Below are 20,998 nucleotides of genomic sequence, written 5' to 3' on the forward strand. Positions count from 1 at the left end.
CAGGGTGCGTAAGTAGTTTGCACTTTCAGAGACTTGGTGCTCCTGGACAACGGACTGCACGCCCACCCTGTTCTCGAGAGTCGTCGTGCGCTGAGGCCAAGATCAGAGATCACGGGCCTGGGCAGCACCTGTGGCACCCACGGCGAGTGCTCCGTCCACCTCACCACAGGCCAGGTGTGGTCAGCTCGAGTCACGGCTGGCTCGGGGGAAGGCCAGAAAGGAAGACGGTGTCCTGGCCCCACATGGCTCTTTCTGAAGTTCTTGGAGGAAGCGCTGGTCCTGGGCTGATGACCATCCGCTAACACCAATCAGAAGGGGCCCGAGGCTGCCATGTCCTTACAGTCTTGTCTGCAGGAGGCCCTGGGTGGTTTGCCTGCCTGGGTTGTTCGAACTGCAGGGCACTTCCGACGACAGAGTAGAGAGTTTCATCTCTCTGGAACGCTTTTGGGCGGCAGGGCCCACCCCATTTGCTCAGGCTAACAAAGATCCTCTTCCACGAAGGACAGGGGCCCGCTTCTGAACACCGGAGATGGAATGGTTGGTTTGTCTTTTGGCCTTGACGGAGTCAAAGTGCATGTTCCATTTCTTTTAGGCCTCTGGAAGGTGTGGATCATGCACCATCTGCTAGGCACACAGCACCTACCACTGCGCTGGGTGCTTCTGATGGTGGCCAAGCCCTGCTCTTCCGGTGGCCCCTTCCTCCGCTCTGCTTTTCCTGAATGGCAGCCACCTAAGGCAGGTAGGCCAAAAGACAAACCAACGTTTACACAGGGCTTCTACACCGTTTAGCTCAGGAACATGAAGAGAATGAAGTTGCCTTCATCCCTCGTTTTAACCGTGACCTCGTTTTCCCTCCTTGTCCCCATGTGGGGACTGAGAACTTGTACTGGGGTCCGGCAGAATAAGCGGAGGCCCTCAAAACTCCTTCCTCTCCTGGTCTCATTTCCTTCCTCCTTCTCAAAGTTTTGCCCCTACACCTGCTTTCCTTGGTTCCGGTAAGGTGAGTGTGTGTGTGTGTGTGTGTGTGTGTGTGTGTGTGTGTGTGACTCCATATCATGAAACTGGCTCGCACAGTTGTAGAAGCAGGTAAGTTCAGTTCAGTTTCCAGTCCATGGCTCAGATGTTAAGCCGGAAGCTTCTCCTGACTGGTATCGTTTGGGGGCCAACGAACCCAGGAACACCACAGGCTACCAAGGTGGAGGCATGCCAGGTTAGCAGGTTGGGCTTGTGACTAGAGAGGCGAATGGATCCCGTGGGCAGCGGGTCAGATGGCAGGCTGCTGATGGTTCCTGGGATCCGCAGGCAATATGGCGGGCCACTGGCTCAAGTCCCATGAGTTAGAGGTCAACGAGCCAGATGCAGGATCTAGACCCAGCCCAAAGCCAAGCAAGCTTCGCACAGCATTCATGTCTTTGGGAATGAGGTCACATTCCTGATGAAACGTCCTTTCAATTGTAGCCAGGTTGTGACCTGAGTAAGGGTGTTACACTCCCCCCTAATTTTCTGACAAGGGATTGGCTGCTCACAGCAGATCCTGCCACTATGCCGATTCCATTGCAGGAGATTACGAGGCCTTCACTACCAAACCACTGAGCCTCCTGACCCAGCCAAGCTGACCCACAACCTCGCTGTCACTGTGAGGAAGGAAGGATACCTCTGTCTGCATCTTGCGGAAGGAAGCCTCTCTGGGCTGGGCATGGCTTCGGGGATCTTGGGACCTTGTAGACATCACCATTCCCCGCTTCCTTGCTCCTCTCTATTACTCACTAGGTCCAGGCGCTCGCTTTCCATGCTCCTTTGCCAACCGTATGGCAGTCTTTCTGCCAGGTGAGGCAAAGACCACATTGTCTCAGGTCCGAGGTGCCTTCCTGCCAAATGGCACAGAAGGTAGCCCCAAACCTGGTTCCAACAATTTCCTCATAAGCACAGGGGATCTACCTGCAGAAACTCCAGCCGACATCCGTAGCCTGCCCTGGGCTGACCAGGGGAGCGTCGGAGGCAGAGGAAAAGTACACAAAAACCCGAAAGACAGAGGCCTTCGAGAAGAGATTAGGAAGAGTACTGAGAAACAAGAATGGCTGGCTGCCAGGGAAGACTGCCTCTCCGAGAGAGATGGGAGGCAGTCGCTTGATCTGAGACCCTCTGAGCCTGGACTGTCACGTGAACAGGAAAAGTGTGGATTGGGTCTGCCTGCATATTCCACTGCCGTCACCACTAGTTGCCATCAAATCAATTCGGACCTTACGGTGACACCGTGTGTGCCACAGGAGAATTGTGCCATAGGCTTTCAATGGCTGATTTTGGGAGGGGGCGGGTGGGAGTAAATCACCAGGCTTTTATTCCTAGGCTCCTCTGGGTACAGCTGAACCACCAGCTGAGGGTGTTAACTCTGTGTGTTGACTCTGTGTTAGGCACAAGTACACTTGATGTCTGTCTCATGACTTTGAACTGATCAGACTGAATGATGAAGGCCTGGGTTTATTTGATGCAACCAGTTAATTCACCTAGAATTTTCAAGCAAGTTTGGGTCAGATGGTTCTGGTGGGATTCAGTCAGTTCACACCAACTCGGCAGAACCGATACCTAATTTTTTGTTGAGTTCAAAAAACTGGTTGTTAAAATGACGCCTGAAATCAAGGTTCTCTCTAAGGTGGGCAACTTCCCGGGCGCCCAGTGTGAACATCACAAATGTATATTCCTTACTCTTTCATCATGTCCACGTGGACAAGAGAGCATGCTAAGCACCCACAGTAATGTTCATTCTGTCCATAGGTATAAAAATGTAGATGGAACTATGCTTGTAATATTTATTCACTTCATAAAATTAGATATATATTTTGAGAAAACTCTACATTTTCATTCCCTTGCATTTGCTACTTCAGTAAACAAATATATAACGTAAAGAGAAAAAGTGCCCAATACCCCGAGGGGGACATGCTGTCATTCATTTCAGCTTTGTGTTACGCTCTAAATTCCCACAAGAAAATTATGAGTGCATTATGCAATTCCTGTTCAAAGAGCTAAAATATTGTCAGAACCACGGCTGCAGGTTCAGCAGAAGCAGAAAGAGGTTCTTCAAAGGTGAACATAATATTTTCAAAGAAGAGAAGTCGCCTCTTTCTAATTTATCAGACATAAGGACTCCTGTCCAATTGGTTTGCCAGGGGATCCTGTTCCTACAGTGAAAAGATGGTTAAGGGTAAATCACACAGCAAGAATGCTCGAATAAAAGTGTGGAATATTGCAAGTAAGGACGCCAATCAAGAAGTCATATGGAACTATCTTAAATAACAGTTTTGTTGGTTTTTGTCAGGTATTATTTAAGATTTTTATTAATTTTTAAAAGTCTTTCTTACAATGTAATCTAATTTTTGTATCTTTGATTGTTCTTATTAAAGTATTAACTGTATTAAATAATAAACTACCTTTCAGTATAACTTTTTTTATACTTAGACAGTCAATAGGCCAGTGAACTGGTTGTAGAATTATTTGAATAGCACCACCAGTTCATCTGTTAGTAAAGTATGATCAAGCAACCCAAGCTACAGGGTGCTATTATCATTAGGTGCTTCTGAGTTGGTTCCGACTCATGATGACCCCATGTGCAACAGAGCAAAAAGTACTGCAGGCTCCTCCACCGTCTGCACAATTGTTCTTAGGCTTGAGTCCATTGTTGCAGCCACTGTGACCATCCACCTTGTCGAAGGCCTGCAAGACAATACCCTTTATAAACCACCAAGAGAAGAGTCTGGGGAACTGGGAGAATCAGGCATAGTCAAGGTCTTCTGAAGAGACCTTGAGGGGCAAAGAAAGATGGGGAAGGTTGCTTGTGGTTCATAAAAGATGTTATGTTGTCTGTTAGAGTTGATAAATCATTTTTCCTATGACAGTCAGTGGGGACATAGGAAAAAACTGTGCAACCAAATGGACTGGGACTCAGCCAGTGTGTGTGTGTGTGTGTGTGTGTTACAGTAACAACTAACCATAAGACACTGGTTGTGAGTGTCTGCAGGTATGCTCAGTAGTTTCACTCCAGGGAAGATGAAGGGGTATTGGAACATCTGTTAGAAACAGAGCCCTGGTAACACAGTGAGCGACAAGAGATGAGACTTTCTACTTCTGTACAGCTTTACAGGCTGAGAAACCCACGGGGCTTGTTCTACTTCATCCTAGAGGGTCATTATGAGCCAGAATCAACACTGTGGCAGTGAGTTTGCTTTGAAACCCTGGTGGGATGGAGCCCTGATGGTGCAGTGGGTTATGTATTAGGCTGCTAACCACAAGGTCAGCAGTTTGAAACCACCAGCCTCTCTGTGGGAGAAAATTGAGGCTTTCTATTCACATTAAGATTTACACTCTGGGAAGTCCACAGGGTGAGTTCTAATCGGTTCTTTAGAGTCACCAAGAGCCAGAATGAGCTTGATGGCAGTGAATTTGTTTTGGTTCCCTTGGGACACGGACTGTGTTAGTCCAGGTTGACTAGAGAAACAAATCCAGAAACACTCACATGTGTGAGAGAGCTTTATATCAAAGAGCAATTGTAGATCGAGAAAACGTCCCAGCCTAGTCCAGATCAAAGTCCATAATTCTGATATTAGTCCATATGTCCGAAGCTAGTCCATAAATTCCTCTTTAGACTCATGCAGCAATGATGCGGAATGCAGGAAGATCACAGGCTGGTGGGTAGAAGGTCTTATGGATCCAGTGGAAGCATCTCAATGCTGGAATGTTTCTCCACATCACTCCTCCAACTCTCTGAGTGTCTCAATAGCAGGAAAGGGGAGAGAGAGAAAGAGAGAGGGGGCGGGGGTGTCTGCCTCCAGGTAGAAACAGAGGAAGTTCCCAGAATCCTCATGAGAAGGTCACACCCACAAGGAGGCATCAGACTGTGTGCGACCTGATTGAGAGGCTAGACTCCACCCCTTCACTCTTAATATCCTCAAGTTGACATGAGATTATGTAACTACCACACAGATGATCTCATAGGGAAAAGAAACCAGTGTGAGAAAGCACTTCCCGATCCTTAACATTTTCTCAACAAGCGACACGTGACACAGCTCAGATTCCCTTGGTCAAAGGAGAACAAGGGGCCAAGCCTAGACTCAAGTGGGACGGGACTATAACCCTTTTAGAATGGGCAATCATCGGTTTACCGCACTTCAAGTCTATCTTTCCGGTCAGTCGGCCTCTCAGGCCATGTTGGGTCAAGCCTCCCTGATTCTTGTGAGATGCAGGAGTCCCTCCTGAGCCCGGGGGTAAGTGGCTGCTTTGGGATGAGATTATACACCCATGGCTAGTATATAAACTTCATGAGGAAAGAGCTTTTGTTTTGTTCACCGGTGTATCCCCACGGCCTAAGACAGGTGCTCAACATACATTTGTTGGTGAATGAATTATAAATGGGATTAAGATACAATTGGACCCCCTCTGCCTCAGCCCAGGAGTATCTGTGTGGCACTCCCTGAATGCCCGGTAGGCCTGGAGATGAGTGCACGTTCAGAGAACCTAGAGCCCACCTGCTGGGCGAGGTGGGCCCTCTCCTCTGGTTTGGGGTTGCTGCATTTTGGGCTTAGCCCAGACTGTGCTCTTCCGTGTACAGTCATCAGCAATACATAGTGAACAAGGCCACGTCTAATAAAACTTTATTTACAAAAAACAGGCAGCGCATGGGATTTGGTCTGTGGGCCGGAGTTTGTTGATCGTTAGCCACAAAGCTGACCTGTGAAGCCGTGGCTTTTCCGAGGGCCATTGAATTGAATGCCGCGGTTGTGCCTTTTTCAGGTGTCAAGATTTCTGCCGGTGTTTGAGGGGTCGGTTGCTTTTAGTCCCCTGGGACCGTGGCCATCCCCAAACATTTGGCCCCTCACCTGGCTTTGAGTCTTGCCATGTTGTTGTAAATTCTGGGGCTGTCACCTCCTCAGCACACCCAGGTGCCCTGCCTTCTGCGGGTGAACCCCTCTGCCTGTCTGGTTCCCCCAGGATGCCCTGGGAGATGGCGGGAGCAGAGAAAAGCACCGATCTGGATTGGGGAGGAAGAGCTTGCCTCTCCCCTTGACCTCCACAGTTCAGCTGGCCTGAGAAGTCTAGAAATCGTATTTTCGTCAGGATGTGGCTCTGATGTTTTCCTTTCTGGGAACCTGATGCTGTAGCCTCACAGTTTGTTCTTCTTCTTTCAGCTGGAGCGCCTCTGGGGTAATGTGACAGTCTGGAGAGGACTAGCCAGCCGCCCCCTCTTTCTGGGTCAGTGTCGGGTTTATGTAATTAGAAGTCCAAAGTGGGGACAAGTCAGACAGCCTGACTCAGCTCAGCCAAGAGCCCCCCCACACCACCCCACCACCAATGGCCTTCTATCTGGTTATCACTGAATTTTAGAGCAGGAAGAGCCCTCTTGTCCATCTTGTTCCAACGGGACATTTGGACATCATGAGGACCCAAACACAACCCTCTTGTCCAGATGCCAAAACCAGAGCCTAGCTCCCCATGGGCAACCCACACCCTTCAACTCATTTGAGTCAGCTGCCCCCTACCCCTCCCTGCTCCCTCCAACCAGATAAACACATCTGTGGGGCCCATCCTAAGGGAGCTGGGGAGGGAGGGAAGGGAGGTGGAGGAGGTGGAGGAGGAGGGAGCCTCCCCAGCTCAGACAGAGACTCTGGCCTTGACTTAGGTTGTTGAGAGAGCTCCTGCCTCCTGTCTTCAGTGGTCTGGGAGCAGCAGCCTGTTAGGTTGAAAGAGGGTGGGGGTGGGGAGGACTCTGGGCAGCTCCCACCTACCTCCTGGCTGGCTGCTGTTCCAGTCAAGTGGCTGAGCTGGAGAAACCGAACCAAGTGGCCATAGATAAGGGAGCTTGATTTCCTGTGGCCCTGTTTACACAGCTTAGGTTCTAGCAGGCTGGTTCCTGGGGGTGGGGCGGAGGAGCTGTGTGGGCGCTGGGCCCAGTGAGGTTCCTGGGCTGGGTCTGGCTTCCAGCCGGCCAAGGGCTGGGTGGTAAACAGAGCTCCTTCACACCCCTACCTCTCGGCCTCCTCAGCCAGACTTCACTGCTGGCAGCTCACTGGAGAGGGGCTTGAGTTTAAATGCAAGGCATTCCATACTTGAAATTGGGGTCCTTTAACCCTAAACAGTGGGCGTGGCCTGTCTGCCTCTCACCTGGCCTCTTGGATGACTGGGATCAGGATTTTCAGTCACAGTAGGCTAGGGCCATCTGGGAAACACGCTTAAGTGAATTCTAGGATTTCCTGTCCCTTTTTGTATGTCATTCTTCAGTCTCCTTGAGAGAAGATCGAGTCTGGATTGCTAATGGAGCGGAGGCTCTGGAGCCGTTGGAAGAGCATTTGCTTGGAGCCAGGCGTCCGTCCGTGCTCCACTGCAGAGACGCACCAGACAACGCTAGAGACGCGCAGTCCTGGCCCTCAGGGACTGGAAAAGCCATGGAGCGATGGTGGGAATCCTGGGCCAAGGCAGGGGATGCTACAGAAGCATGTGGCCGGGCTGGTTGGATGAAGGAGGCGGCATCTAAGAGAGACTTGAAGGGGAAGTAGGCATGTCTAGAGTGCAGGGGTCCACCAATTTTTGAGATGGGAGAGCCATCACTTAAAAAATTAAGAGAGCCATAACTATCTTTTTGCAAACAATTGAAGTCACCATGATCTGAATCATATCCTTTACACATTTTCCATTTTACTCCAGAGCCACCTATACATACCCATAGGGCAGCCTATGGCTAGAGCAGTTTGCAGACCCCTTGTTAGGAGGATGGGACTTGATGCCGACTCATAGTGATCCCACAGGGCAGGTTAGAACCGCCCTGGTGAGTTTCCAAGACTGCAACTGTTCACAGGAGTAGAAAGCCTCATCTTTCTTCTGTGGCTGCTGGTGGTTTCGAACTGCGGACCTTGTGGATTGCAGCCCAACACGGAGCCACTCTGCAACCAGTGCTGCTGGGAGAATGGGAACCACTGACAGTTTTGAGATTCTTTGAAGGGTCGCCACGAGTAGGAATTGACTCTAGAGCAACTGGTTTAAGAAAGAAAACCAAGTCCTCGCCAGACTGACTCCCCCAGCTGCTTTCAAAGTGTCAATACTCAGCGAATGCGTGCGGGTTTGTGGTTCCTCCAGGTGCTCACCTTGCAACTTGGGCACCCATTCATGGAAGCCATCTGTCTGGTCCCAGCCCCGCCTCTGCTGGTTGGATATGACCTCCAACTGAGGATGTTGCCCTGGTCGGTCAGCATCTCCAAAGGATGGATGTGCTCCTGCTAGGCACTGATTCCTTTGAAACCATTTGCATCTACCCTCCACCCCGTACACTCACCTCACCTTCTTCAGGAACAACTTGCTAGTGGCCGACACAACACTTCTCCAAGTCCCCTAGCAAGTCTTCCACTTGAACAGTTCTTTTCTCCCGTTCCACCCAACCATGACTGAGCATCTTCTCAATTCCTAGCACTAGCACCCGAGAGGTACCGTCCCTGGCTTAGACGTTGTTCCCTGGCCCAGGACTGGTGATATTATGATTGATGGGCCAGGGTGCAGGTTCCGCTATCAGGCGGCTGGGGTCCAAATCCTTGGTGGGCCTCCAATGAACTCAGTGACCTGGGATGTGTTCCTGTATCTCTCGGCGCCAGTTTCTACATCTCTAAAACAAATGGTAAGATCTGTAGGCCTTTGTCGGCTCTCAGAAGGTGATCCAAGGGCATTCTTGTATAAGACTTGATGCGGGTCATGTGTTTAATAAATATTAGTTGCTATAGTAGTTGTTGGAGGCCCTGGCGGTGTAGTGGTTATGTGGTGGCTACAATCTGCATGGTCGGCAGTTCAAAACCACCAGCAGCTCCAAGAGAGAAAGATTGGGCTTTCTACTCCTGTGAACAGTTGCAGTCTCAGAAACCCACAGGGTGTCTCTCCGAGTCATCAATGACTTGGTGGCAGTGAGTTTTAGAGTTATAGTTGTTGCTATTAGGTATACACATCAGCTGATTACTTTAGGAAATGGAAATTGTTCAGAAATATTTATTTATTTTACTGAGAAGGTAACTAAATGAAAGCTATCCACCCTCACAGTGCTATTCTTATTTTAATGTTCCCTTCTAGTATTTCTTGTGAAATCATCATAATATTTTTTTAAAAATCTAGCAGTCAAGGGGAATTTTCTTTTGATCTGCCCCAGGAAGCCCACTCTATGTCGACTCAGGAAGTGAGGGTGGAGTGTGACTCACGCCCACGCCGGAGCTGAGAAGCGAGAGGCAGGGTGTGCAGTCCTGGGGCATCTCCTGCGTGCGGTGTGACAGCGGGCCTGCTTCTCAGCCTTTTGAACCCGTTCCTCCTCTTCTGTGACCAGGGTGAATCACACCCTCCACGGACGGAGAGAAGTTTCGGCACAATGCCCAGCACGTGACAGAGGATCAGCCACCTCTCATTCTCTGCCCCCTCCCTCTTATTCATTGTGGGGATCACAGAATGGGCAGTGTCCTGTAGTGACTGCCTCCAGGCTGGCCCAAACACACCTTTAGCCTCTCTCCTGGAAGTCCCTCCCTCACCCCTAGACGACTGGGGTGTCTGCACTGCCCCTATGCTGACAACACCAGAAGCAAAGGGGAGACTGAGTGGCAGGGCAGCATTTGGCTTATTGGAGGGGAGCTATGAGCAGGAGGGTGGGGGATCCTTTTCCTGGGAGCCCTCGGGGGCTGCATCCCTCTGGGCAGGGTGAGCCACTGCTGGGGAAAGGGACTGTGGGACATGTGGGTGGGGTGAGCTGAGATTCCAGAGTTCATAAAGAGGTGACTGAATAAGCCAGGCACCTGGAGAGAGAAGCGTCCATGAAGGTGAAGGGAGCTCATGAAACGCGCTGGTGGGCGGAGCTATGCTGGGCTGCCTAACTCCCTCCAACCCCACCCATGGGGGGGGGCTGCTCGGATACCTGGGGGATAGTACGTTAGTGAAATAAGAGTTGCTTTCGTTCATAGACCTTTTGCAAAACCTGGCTTTCTCTGATCGTCTTTCTTTTCAGGACCTGACTCCATATCAACCGTTGTGCTACATCAACTCAACGGCACGCGGCAACCGTGGCAAATACCCGGGTGACACATCCCCTGCTATTTCCCCATGCGTCCCATGGACCATTCTGTGACATGCGTGGCGCTCCGTCCTGTCCCTACGCGCACCCTCACCACGAAAGGGAGGTGGGATTCCCGCTTGACAGATGAGGAAACTGAGGTCCACCAGCTCTTCTGGTGCCAGGTGCCCACAGCTGAAGGGGGAGTCGGAATGGTCCAGGCAACCAGTGCTGTGACCACTAGAAATATCTAGAATGGTCTGCGTTTCCAAAAACACTGAAGGTAACAAGTGGCTTTTTCCCTTTTCTGACCCATTGACTTCTCTCCTGGCTGGGAACTGAGTCCTCTCAGGGTGGCCATGTCCCTGGGAGGAAGGGGAGATGTGGACGGTATCCCCTGCAGGGCAGCCCACAGAAGGCTTTCCAGAGCTGCATGTTAACGAGTGATAGAGGTTACACATTCAGACAGTCTGCCCACCAACTGTCCCCTCTGGGCCAGGAGCTTCTCACCCTGTGAGTCTGTATCTGAGCAATCAAGGGAACGAACAGGAGGAGGCTGGGGTCTCAGGAGGCCCCCTTCGCCTCCCTGGGTTTAGGTTTCCTTATCGGTAGATGGGTCCACCATCCCCCATGGCCACCCCAGTGACCTTACCTTGACTCTGTGGGTATAGGTGTGGAGGAGGAAACACTTCCTGAATTCCTGGAAGCCAGTCCAGCGCTGCCTTGACAGACAGGTGCTAGATAGCCGTCTCTTGCCCTTTCGGGCACAGGTTTTTTCCGTAGCTGCGACAGGAGGGAAGGAGCCCTGGCTCCTTCCAGCTCAGCCGTTCTCTCTGGATGCCGGGCACCACGAGAACAGCAGCACTGAGAGGAATGTGGGGACTGGGGGCTGCCTGAGTGGGGTGGCTCCACACAGGGTCGGGATGAGGGGACCACAGATGTCCACAGAGGGGAAGTCAGATGAGAGGAAAGGGCCTGCAAGGGCAGGGTTAGGAGGAAGGGGTGTTGGTCATGCTCGGAGGCAGTGCTAATCCTACTGGGACCCTTGTCTAGCCTGCGGGGCCCCTCTGAGGCCGCAGTTGGCCAGGGCACCCCTGCTGTGAAGCCTGCAGCTTCTGGTGAGCTGAACAGACCCTGCCAGAGGTGGGAGAGGAGGAAAGAAGCTCTGGGTTGGAGCTGGGCGTGGAGGCCCGCACAGGGTAAATGCTAAGCAAACGGCATCTTTGCTATCTGGCGAGGGGACCCCAGCAAAGGGGAGGTGGAGTCCTGAGCAGGCCCTGCTGTGTTATCTCTGGGCAAGGCAGTTAGCTGGGGAGGAGGTGGGCAGACCCGGCTGATAAAGGCCAAACTCAGTTCCCTCCAGCCTGTCTGGACTCTTTCCCACTGGGCCACTATCATTCTTTAAACAAGCCCTACAGAATCCGCTCCAGCCCAGCTCCTCTGGGAGAGGGAGAGAAGGCTTCTTTCTTGAACCCCAGTGAGGACAGGGAGGCGGCCTTTCTCTTGCCGCTCACCTCTGGTCAACCCCGCTCCCCTCTGTGACTTAGTACCTCCCTCTTGAAAAGAAGGCTCTGTGTGTGTGTGTGTGTGTGCACCCTTTGTCCAGCCCTCTCCCTCTGGCTCAGGAGGTATCATGGGGCTATGGGAAGTCATACCCGCCACAGAGCTGTGGGTCCTTAGGGAGGGCTCAGAAAAAATACCAGCCACGACTGATGATTGGTGATGGAGGCTTAAGGCTCAAGAAGAGCCTGCTGGTGCGGTTACTCATTGGGTCTGGGCCCCCATGCGGATCCCAGGTGGAATGTGGTTACCCCGGCCCAGACTGAACAGGAAATACAACCTCAGTGCTGGGCCTCTCAGCTCTTGGAGTCAGCTGATGCCCTGACCCAGCAGCAAGGGTGGAAGAGAGGGCATGGGTTCTTACACTGGACCCCTGAGTCTTCTTGGGAAATGATACATGACAGTCACCAGCCCCCACAGGCCATCACCCGCTGAAAAATGCAATGGTGGGTCACTAGCCTCTCAAGTTCATCTCTCTCTGCAGCGGGGAGCTTGGGAAAGATGCCTCTTGCCAGCTGGAGCCCAGGGTCCTCCGCTTAGAGCCCAGAGGCAAGTCCCAGTTCTCTGCACACCAGCTGTGTGACTTTCGGTCAGCAAGCGAGCACTCTGGGCCTTGGTTTCCCCCTCCACCAAGCCAACGCCATGCTAACAATAGATTTCTGAGAGAGCCGTGGCAAGGATCAAACATGATCTGGCACATGATCAAACATGTTTGACACATGAACGATGCTCAATAAAGGCTGTAGAAGGGAGAGAAGACAGAGTGTGAGGTCGAGCGAAGGAAGCAGAGGACATGTTCGTGGCCTCTCCTGAGCTGAGACTAGCTTCACTGGCATGAAGGTCTGCTCAGAACTCAGTCACCTGGCCGAGAATGTTGGTCCAGAGGTGGCTCGCTCAGCATTCCCCTGTAGATGCATTTGGACTAAGGCAGTAGAGGCTCACCACTGAAGCAGGTTGCCAGAGGATCCTCCCCTACTACCAGAGCCGGAGGCCAGATGGGTGTGGCCAGAGAGGGCGGGGCCCACACCTGGTCACAGGACTTGGATTTTCTTGGAAATGCCCTGTTACATCACCTGGAACCCATTTCTGGTTACCCAGCCATCCCCTAGCAAAGGGCAAGGCTCCAGACCAGGAGGCTCACCTGCTTGCTGCTTCAGAGCCGTGTGACCTTGAGCAGGTCCCTTGACCTCCCAGAGCCCCAGTTGCTCCCCTGTCAGGTGGGAATGAGAAACCAGTCTCCTCCAGGATGAAAGGAAGAGGTGCCTGAGGCCACCTGTGCTTGGTCAGGTGACCAAGGAACCCAGCGGTCCACCTGCAAAGGGGCAAGTGCTGGTCACCTGGGGAAAGCAGTCGGAGCTTCTGGAATCTTCTCTTGCCTAACTCGCTGCCTTGAGGCCACTGGGATCACGGGGGCCCGTGTGGTAGGTAGGACAGTTCTCCGTACCTCTTTGGGGCCACCTTAAGAGAGATGTGTTTGTGGTCTCAGCGCCTGCCCGCTTCCTGACAGAAGGAAAGAATGGGAGTGAATTAGTAAACGGGCCTGTCAAACAGGGTCGCTGTGATTATTGACTTAATGTGTTTGCTTAAAAGGGGAGGCAGGCTTGCTGCAGGCCTGGCGTGTGAGCCCGGCGTGTGGCCAGCCATGTTTGATGGGAAACCCCGCAGATTATTTCCACATGGGAGATGACAACACAAATAATTAGCTGCAAGTGGTAGAGGGCCCCAGAGGCAAGAGGTGGTGGGTTCTGATGATGGATGTGGCCGTCTGTCTATCTGTGGCAGAAGAGACCCAGGCGGTCTCTCTAAGGGGAGGGGTGATGGCTGAGGCTCTGAAGCCAGCAGCAGGGTGACCACGTGGTGAGGGGGAGACACACCCAGGCCACTGCTGGCCTAGACAGGGGCCCCAGGCTATGTGAACACCTTTAAGCCCTGGGAGCAGAGAAGGCTGCTCCCGCCAAGATCCAACAGACTGTACACACCCAAGTCCACCCAGGCACGCTTACATGCTCAGGGGCCCACTGTGGGGTGGCGGCGGGGGCTGGAGGGAACCAGTTCGGAAAGATCGCTTGGTAATGAGCAGTCTTGCTCGGGAAAGAGGGCCACCGGCTGAGGCCTCCCTCAGTGAGCCTCCTCTCTAAACCTAGGGTCCCTGTGTCAATCAGTCCTTTCTCCCCAGGGGGTTTAGCCAGGACTCTGAAGCCAAGCAGGCTGGATTCAAATATTGGCCCGACCCCTTTTTAGCGGTGTGACTTGTGTCTCCATTCCTTTGCTGCAACGGGATGGTGCTTTATACACTTGGCATGGGGATCGAAGCAGTTGACACTTGTAAAGCTTTTTAGATACTTGCCCACATACGTGAAGGTGCTGGCGTTGCCCTGACCTAGTGGGTGGCTAGTGGGTGTCATTGGATAGCCCAAGCCTCTAGACCTTTGCCGATCCCCCAGACCTTCTAGCAAGCAGCCTAGGACAAGCCAATTTGCTGTGCCTTCCTGATCCCATCCCACGGCTCTGCCAGGCCATCTTATAGTCCACCACCAGGTGCTATTGGGTACATTCTGACTCATGGTGCCCCCATGTGTGGCACCATGTTGAACTGGGCTCCATAGAGATTTATCTATAAATACTTAATGTAGATCACCAGGCCTTTCTTCTGCGGTGCCTCGGGGCAGACTTGAGTGTCCACTCTTTCAGCACATGAACCTTTCCCACTCCCCAGGGACTCCTTAGGGCTCCCAAGCTCCTGCTCTACAAAGAAGCCCTGGTGGCTTGGCAGGCTGTGAGCTGGACTGCTAACCACAAGGTCAGCAGTTTGAACCCAACAGCTGCTCCAGATGAGGAAGATGAAGCTCCCTGCTCCTGCAGAGCTGTCAAGTGTTGCTAACTCAAAGGAGTTAGCTGTACTCTGCCTTAGGGTTACAATGAGCCTGAAGGGGCAGGTCAGCAGGCAGCGAGCATACAAAACACAGGCCGCCATGAGCTCCTCGTGGCTCTGTGAGCCGAGTTCCCAGATCTGGGTTCCCCCAATCCTGCCAGCAACTCTGCTCTTTGTTCTTGGAAAGACGTTTGGCCCCATCAGCGCTGGTGAGTCAGCCCCTACCTACCTACACACATGCGCATCACGTAAGTCCCCTCAAAGGCTGGAGAGTGCTGTTCTGAGCTCAGCTCTTTTGCTCTGGGTAGGGCCTGTGATTGTCTGCTGCCCCCATTTTGCATGGGTGGAGGGGAGGGCAGGAGGTTAGGTCTGAGTCTTGGACAGCACCCCTCAAAGATATTTTATGGATGGGTTGCTCATTCTTTGCCCATGTCGTTGACACCCAACTGAGTGTTTCCAGTCATTGTGGCAGACAACGGTTCTACAGAACGCTGGAAGAGGAGTGCGCCAGTCAATTGGGAATGCGGATAAGGCACTGACCACTGCGCTCTCTCTGAATGCAGGGCAGGCTGGGTGCTGAGGGGTGTGTGTGTGTGTTCAAAGTCTTTCATGTACACTGTTGACCTAATAATGTCTTTGCTGGGGATGGGAGTGGGGGGCTAGTCCTGAGGAAGCACTCTCAGATTTGCAAAGCACTCTCTGCACAAAGATGTTCGCTACACCGTTGTGTATGCAGAAAACCCGGAGGCCATCGAAAGGCCCCCCGTTTGGGAGGAGTCTATGGTCCCACCAATTCCATGGGTTTTGAGCTTGTGGGTCTGTGTGAGTAGCTTGAGAAGCTTGCTCCAGTGAGGATTCCCAGCCTCCCACCCCCTACTGCCCCCCACCCCCACCACTGATTTAATGGGTCTGGGCTGAGGTCCAGAAATCTGCATTTTTAACATACTCCATATAATTCCAATGCATATACCCAGGCCCTTCACATTTGAGAAAGCGGGTTACTTGGTGGGATAGTTGGCAGTCATGTAAAATGCTGTTTACAGAGAGATTATAGTAACAGAGAGGAATGCTTTCTAAATAAAACAGTATGCAGGATTGTATATATATATATATATAACTCTGTGTCCAATTATGAGACACAAGGACAGTAAAGCAAAGCAAAACTATACAGAAATGTAAACAGAAGGCGGTCCTGGGCGGTGGTGAGCACTATGGAGGTTTTCGTTTTACTACACTTCTGGATTTTTTTCCCTTCCTTCCAAATTTCTAAAGGTGAGCATTCTATTTCTCTCACTGCTACCGAGTGGACTCTAGCTCATAGCGGCCCTGTGAGAGAGGCTGGAGCTGCCCTGCGTTCCTTAGGGCTGTAATGCTTGACGCAGTAGAAAGGCTGGTCTTTCTCCCGAGAGCCTTCCAGTTAACCTTCAGAAAATCCACAAACCCATATCTGACAACCGAAGTTGTCCACCACGGAGCGAGTCAAGAAGCTTCCTCTGGATCAGCCTCTGTCCTGGGATGTATACACTGGGAAATGTCATTTTATCTCCAGGGAGATTGCAACATCTGAAGACGAAGCAATTCTGGGTTCTTTCTTATGAACCAAGCCCCAGCAGAGGTCACAGCTCGTCTGCGTTCTCGGCAACCCACTCCGCTTACACGACGTTCCAGTAACTTCTTGCACTACCAAGGGCGCACTGAGCCCTCATGCTCTGCCTGGCGTGGCATGGCGGGTGATTTTGTAGAACTGGACCATCTGCCTCAATTAACGCTACTCGTTTTGAGGATTTCTTTTAAAAAGTCATTTTATTGGGGGCTCGTACAACTCTCATCACAATCTATATATCCATCCGTTGGGTCAAATACTTTTGTACATTTGTTTCCCTCATCATTCTCAAAACATTTGCTTTCTGTTTGAGCCCTTGGTATCAGCTCCTCATTTCCCCCCTCCCTCACTGCTCCCCCCTCCCTCATGAACCTTTGATAATTTATAAATTATTATTATTTTGTCATATCTTACACCATCCAATGTCTCCCTTCACCCACTTCTCTGATGTCTGTCCCCCAGGGAGGAGGTTATATGTAGATCCTTGTAATCTGTTCCCCCTTTCTCCCTCGCCTTCTCTCCACCCTCCCAGTATCACCACTCTCACCACTGGTCCTGAGGGGTTCATCTCTCCTGGATTCCCCATGTTTTCAGTTCTTATCTGTACCAGTGCACATCCTCAGGTTCAGCCGGATTTGTAAGGTAGAATTGGGATCATGATAGTGGGGGGGGGGAGGAAGCATTTAAGAACTAGAGGGAAATTGTATGTTTCATCATTGCTGCACTGCACCCTGACTGGCTCGTCTCCTCCCTGCAGGGTTTCTTTCTTTTTAAGATGCTACTACAGTTCATCTAGGACAGTGAGATTCTCTTTCAAGAAGCTGGAAAAGAAGGAAACAAAACTGCTCAGCTTCCATGGAAGAATTCTCATCTCCCATGCGAGACAGTCACGCTGCACTCCCCGCCAACACCGTCTGTCCGTGGACACTTGTGGATTGCTGGGATGCCGAACCAGCTTCAGTGCTGCTTCCAGATGAAGATGGACCAGGAAGAAAGGCCTGGCAATCTTTGGAAGCCAGTTGAAGAAAGTCCGCTGGGCCACAGGATCTAGTCTGCCATGGTTCCTCTGTGCACCGGCTGGGCTCTTTCTAGCGAGCTCTGGCCCAGGCTTGCCTCCATCTGGTGCTGGCGACAGCTCTGTCCCCCTGCAGTGGAGACCAAGGCGTCAGCTTTACTGGCTTCTGACTCGATTCAATGGCCTCTTTTTCACGGTTCAGCCAGGTGACTAGGGCCAAGTTCTGTAACCTCTCGAAGCCTCCGGAATAAACAACGGGAATAAGAACGTCGGATCTGCTGTCCTGCAGGCTGCTGTGAATGAAGGTAAGTGAAACCACACACAAGCAAGCAAATTCGCCGTCATCACCCCTGCTGACCCTATTGCACCAAACCACACTCGCTGCCATTCAGCTGATGCCGACTCACCGCGACCCTGTAGGACAGGGTAGAGCGACCCCTGTGAGTTTCTGAGACTGTGACTTCATGGGAGTAGAAAGCCCTGTTGTTCTCCCAAGGAGGGCTGGTGGTTTCGAACTCCTGACCTTGTGGTTGGCGGCCTAACTCATAGCCATTTCACCACTAGGGCTCCTTTCAGGTACTCTTTGGGAGAGGGATGAGGGTAATATACTCCTGTAGAGTCAGAGTCTTAGAAACCCAAAGGTGCAGTTCTTATGGGAGTAGAAAGCCTCATCTTTCTTCCAAAGGTGACTGGGAAGTTTGAACAGCTGACATGGGGGTTAGCAGTGCAATGCATAACCCACTATGCTGCCAGGACTCCTGAAGGTGAGTGAAGGCACTCTGACCCATAAAGCCTTAGTTCTGCCCAAAAAGCAGACAGAGCAGCATGCAGCCTTGCTCACCTTCCACAGGTGATCCTGATGTGATCTCTGAAGGCCACGTGCAGGTGACTCGTGCTTGGAGGGCCCAGCAGGATGACACAGGGGTCTGCAGAGATTGGTGTGGCAGTGGAGGGGGTAGGGCCGCAGGGGATTCTGGTCCTGGGACATGGCTGTTGATAAAATACCTTCATTCAGGGCCCTTAACAAAGTGGCTGAGGCTTGCCTGCCTTCTTAAACAAAACCCCCATTATAAAAAATGATGCATGGGCCTTCTAAGAAAGGATGATGTTGTTACAGGAAAACAGAAAACAAGAGTTCCCCATTCTCCACCTCTTTCCTGGCACCCAAACTCTTCCCACAAGTAATTTAATTTTTGTGATGTTTCCTAGGTACATTCAAATGTACATGCATGCACTTTAAAGAAAACTCAATTGGGTTCAGATTGATTCTCTAACCTAGCGAACGATTGTGAGCTTCTTCCCATGTCAGTTCACGTAGATTAAGCTGAAATTTATTATTATTTTTTAAAAACTGCTGCAGAGTATACTGTATAAAAGATATTGTGTAAGTTATTTAATCCTCATTAATGGATATTTAGTTCACTTCCCTACCACCTGTCTGCCAACTTGTCATACTGTGATGGCTTGTGTCTTGCTGTGGTGCCGGATATTTCTAACACTGTGCCTCTGTGTGTGGGGGTGGGGTGGGGTGGGGGGGCGTGTCACCCACAGCGCACAGGTTTCAGCAGAGCTTTCAGACTAACAGAGTCTCGGAAGAAAGGCCTGTGATCTCCTTCTGAAAATTAGCCAATGAAAACTCATGGGCTACAACAGAATATCGTCCAATACAGAGCTGGAAGATGAGTCCCTAACTTGGTAGGTGTTCAAAATACAGAGTGGCCCCACTGGTGGCCTTAGGGACGGTTGTGAAGATGACACAGGCCTTACGATGTTTCTTTGTCATTAGGAGTTGGAGCTGACTCCACGGCAGTAGTAGACAGCCAGAAGTGATTATGAAATTTAAAAATATTGTAAACAAGGCTGCAGTGAATACCCTGGCTCAGCTATCTCTGAGCACCCTGGGAGCAGATCTCTGTAGGATACACTTCCAGATGTGAAGTTACTATGTCAAAGGGGCTCATTCCCCATGAAAGAAACGTGATGTTATTGTTAGGTGCTGTCCTGTGGCTTCAGTTCACAGTGACCCGATGTACACCAGAAAGGGACGCTGCCCAGTCCTGTGCGTCCCCACAATGGGTGTTATGTCTGAGCCCACTGGATCAATCCATCTCCTCGAGGGTCACGGACCTTCTACTTTACCAAGCACGAGGTCCTTTTCCGGCAACTGGCCTCTCCTGGGAACATATCTCAAATACATGAGATGAAGCCTCTCCAGTCCTTGCTTCTAAGAAGCAGTCCGACTGTGCTGCCTTCACAACAGATTTGCTTGTTCATCTGGCAGTCTTTGCTAACTAACCCTGTCATTCCAAAACATCAACTTCCTAGTCTTCCTGAATCACGGTCCAGCTTTCACAGGCCGATGATTAAAAATCCCACGGTGCCCCTTAATCCTCAAAGTGACATATTTGTTCTTTAACCCGCTAAATCGATCCTGATCCCCATTTAAAAACCAATTTACAAAATGCAATGCACCATTTTGTTTCTCTACTGCTGCTTCCAGAACCATTGATTGTGAATCCCCACAATCAAAATGTTGATAGAGTTTACCCACGGGGCTCCAAAAAAGATCGTATCAATGTGCCCTCGTCCCATGGTTTGTTCGAGTCCCTAGTTCCCTACAACCTTGCTGACAGTGGGCCTCGTGGCAGTTTTGGTGCCAGGCATTCTTTAAGATGGGGAGGCCAGATTTTGCATTCCATCCATGTTTTGCCCGAGACTTACAAAATCACGATCACAGACCTTCTGAGATCAACTTCTGACCCCAAGACTGTCTGACATAGTAAGCTGTCAGCACCTCTCCCGAGGAGCCCTCTGAGCGCTGAACTCCAAATGGAGCCGGGGTCTCTGTCTGAGCCCAGTCACTGTGCCAGGCCACGGGCAAGTGAGGCATTCACTTTTCTTTCCCTGTGAGGGGACAAGACATGAAGCTGAGTTTGGGTGTCTGACCCATCACAGTGTCCTTGAGAGCGCTCTGGTTATCTCTCTTATCTAGTTACTCAGGGCCGAGTCAGCGTTGCTGGTTCCCTAAACATCCTATAAAAAGTGCTTATAAAGGCGGCCCCTTTGAAATGCGTAGAGTGAGTCAGTACCCAATCAGGGGCAAAGGCTGTGGATGGACATCGCTGGCCTGGCTCAGCCCGGTCACCCCTGCAGTTCACGAGTGCGCGGCTGATGCTGTTGCCTAACCCAGGGGCAGATGGAGGGAACTGAGGAAAATGCCAGACAAACAGCTCTTTAATTTAAAAAAAATTGCAGGGAAGGGAGGGGCTTGTACAGCTCTTATCACAATCCATCCATCCATCCATTGTGTCAAGCACATTTGTACATTTGTTGCCATCATCATTCTCAAAACATTTCTTTCTACTTGAGCTCTTGGTATCAGCTCCTCATTTCCCCCCTTCCTCCCCATCTCTCTCTCCCTCATGAACCCTTGATCATTTATAAATTATTATGATTCGTTCGTGTCTTATACTGACCGATGTCTTTGAGACTTTGTTTATGGGAGTAGAAAGCCTCATGTTTCTCCCACAGAGCAGCTGGTTTTGAACTGTAGACCTTATCTTCTGTGCTTAGCAGCCTGACTCATAACCCACTAGGCTACCAGGACTTCTTCCCCCAGGCCAAGTATCTATACTACTCCTAGTAACGTAAACGCCGTACTCGTTTGGGAAGCTGTTTAGAGTCTAGCACTTTCTTTACCTTTGAACAATGCTAGGTTGGAAGGGGAGGCCTGGTGGCATAGTGATTAGCGTTTGGGCTGCTCCCTGCAAGGTGGGCAATTTGAAACCAACATCTGCTCTGTGGGAGAGACGGGCCTTTCTATCCCCGTACAGTCACAGTCTCGCAAACTCACAGGGTCAGTTCTACCCTGTCCTATGGAATCGCCATGGATCC

The sequence above is a fragment of the Tenrec ecaudatus genome, chromosome 14 (genome assembly GCF_050624435.1).
Source record: "Tenrec ecaudatus isolate mTenEca1 chromosome 14, mTenEca1.hap1, whole genome shotgun sequence".
In the NCBI taxonomy this organism is placed as follows: domain Eukaryota; kingdom Metazoa; phylum Chordata; class Mammalia; order Afrosoricida; family Tenrecidae; genus Tenrec; species Tenrec ecaudatus.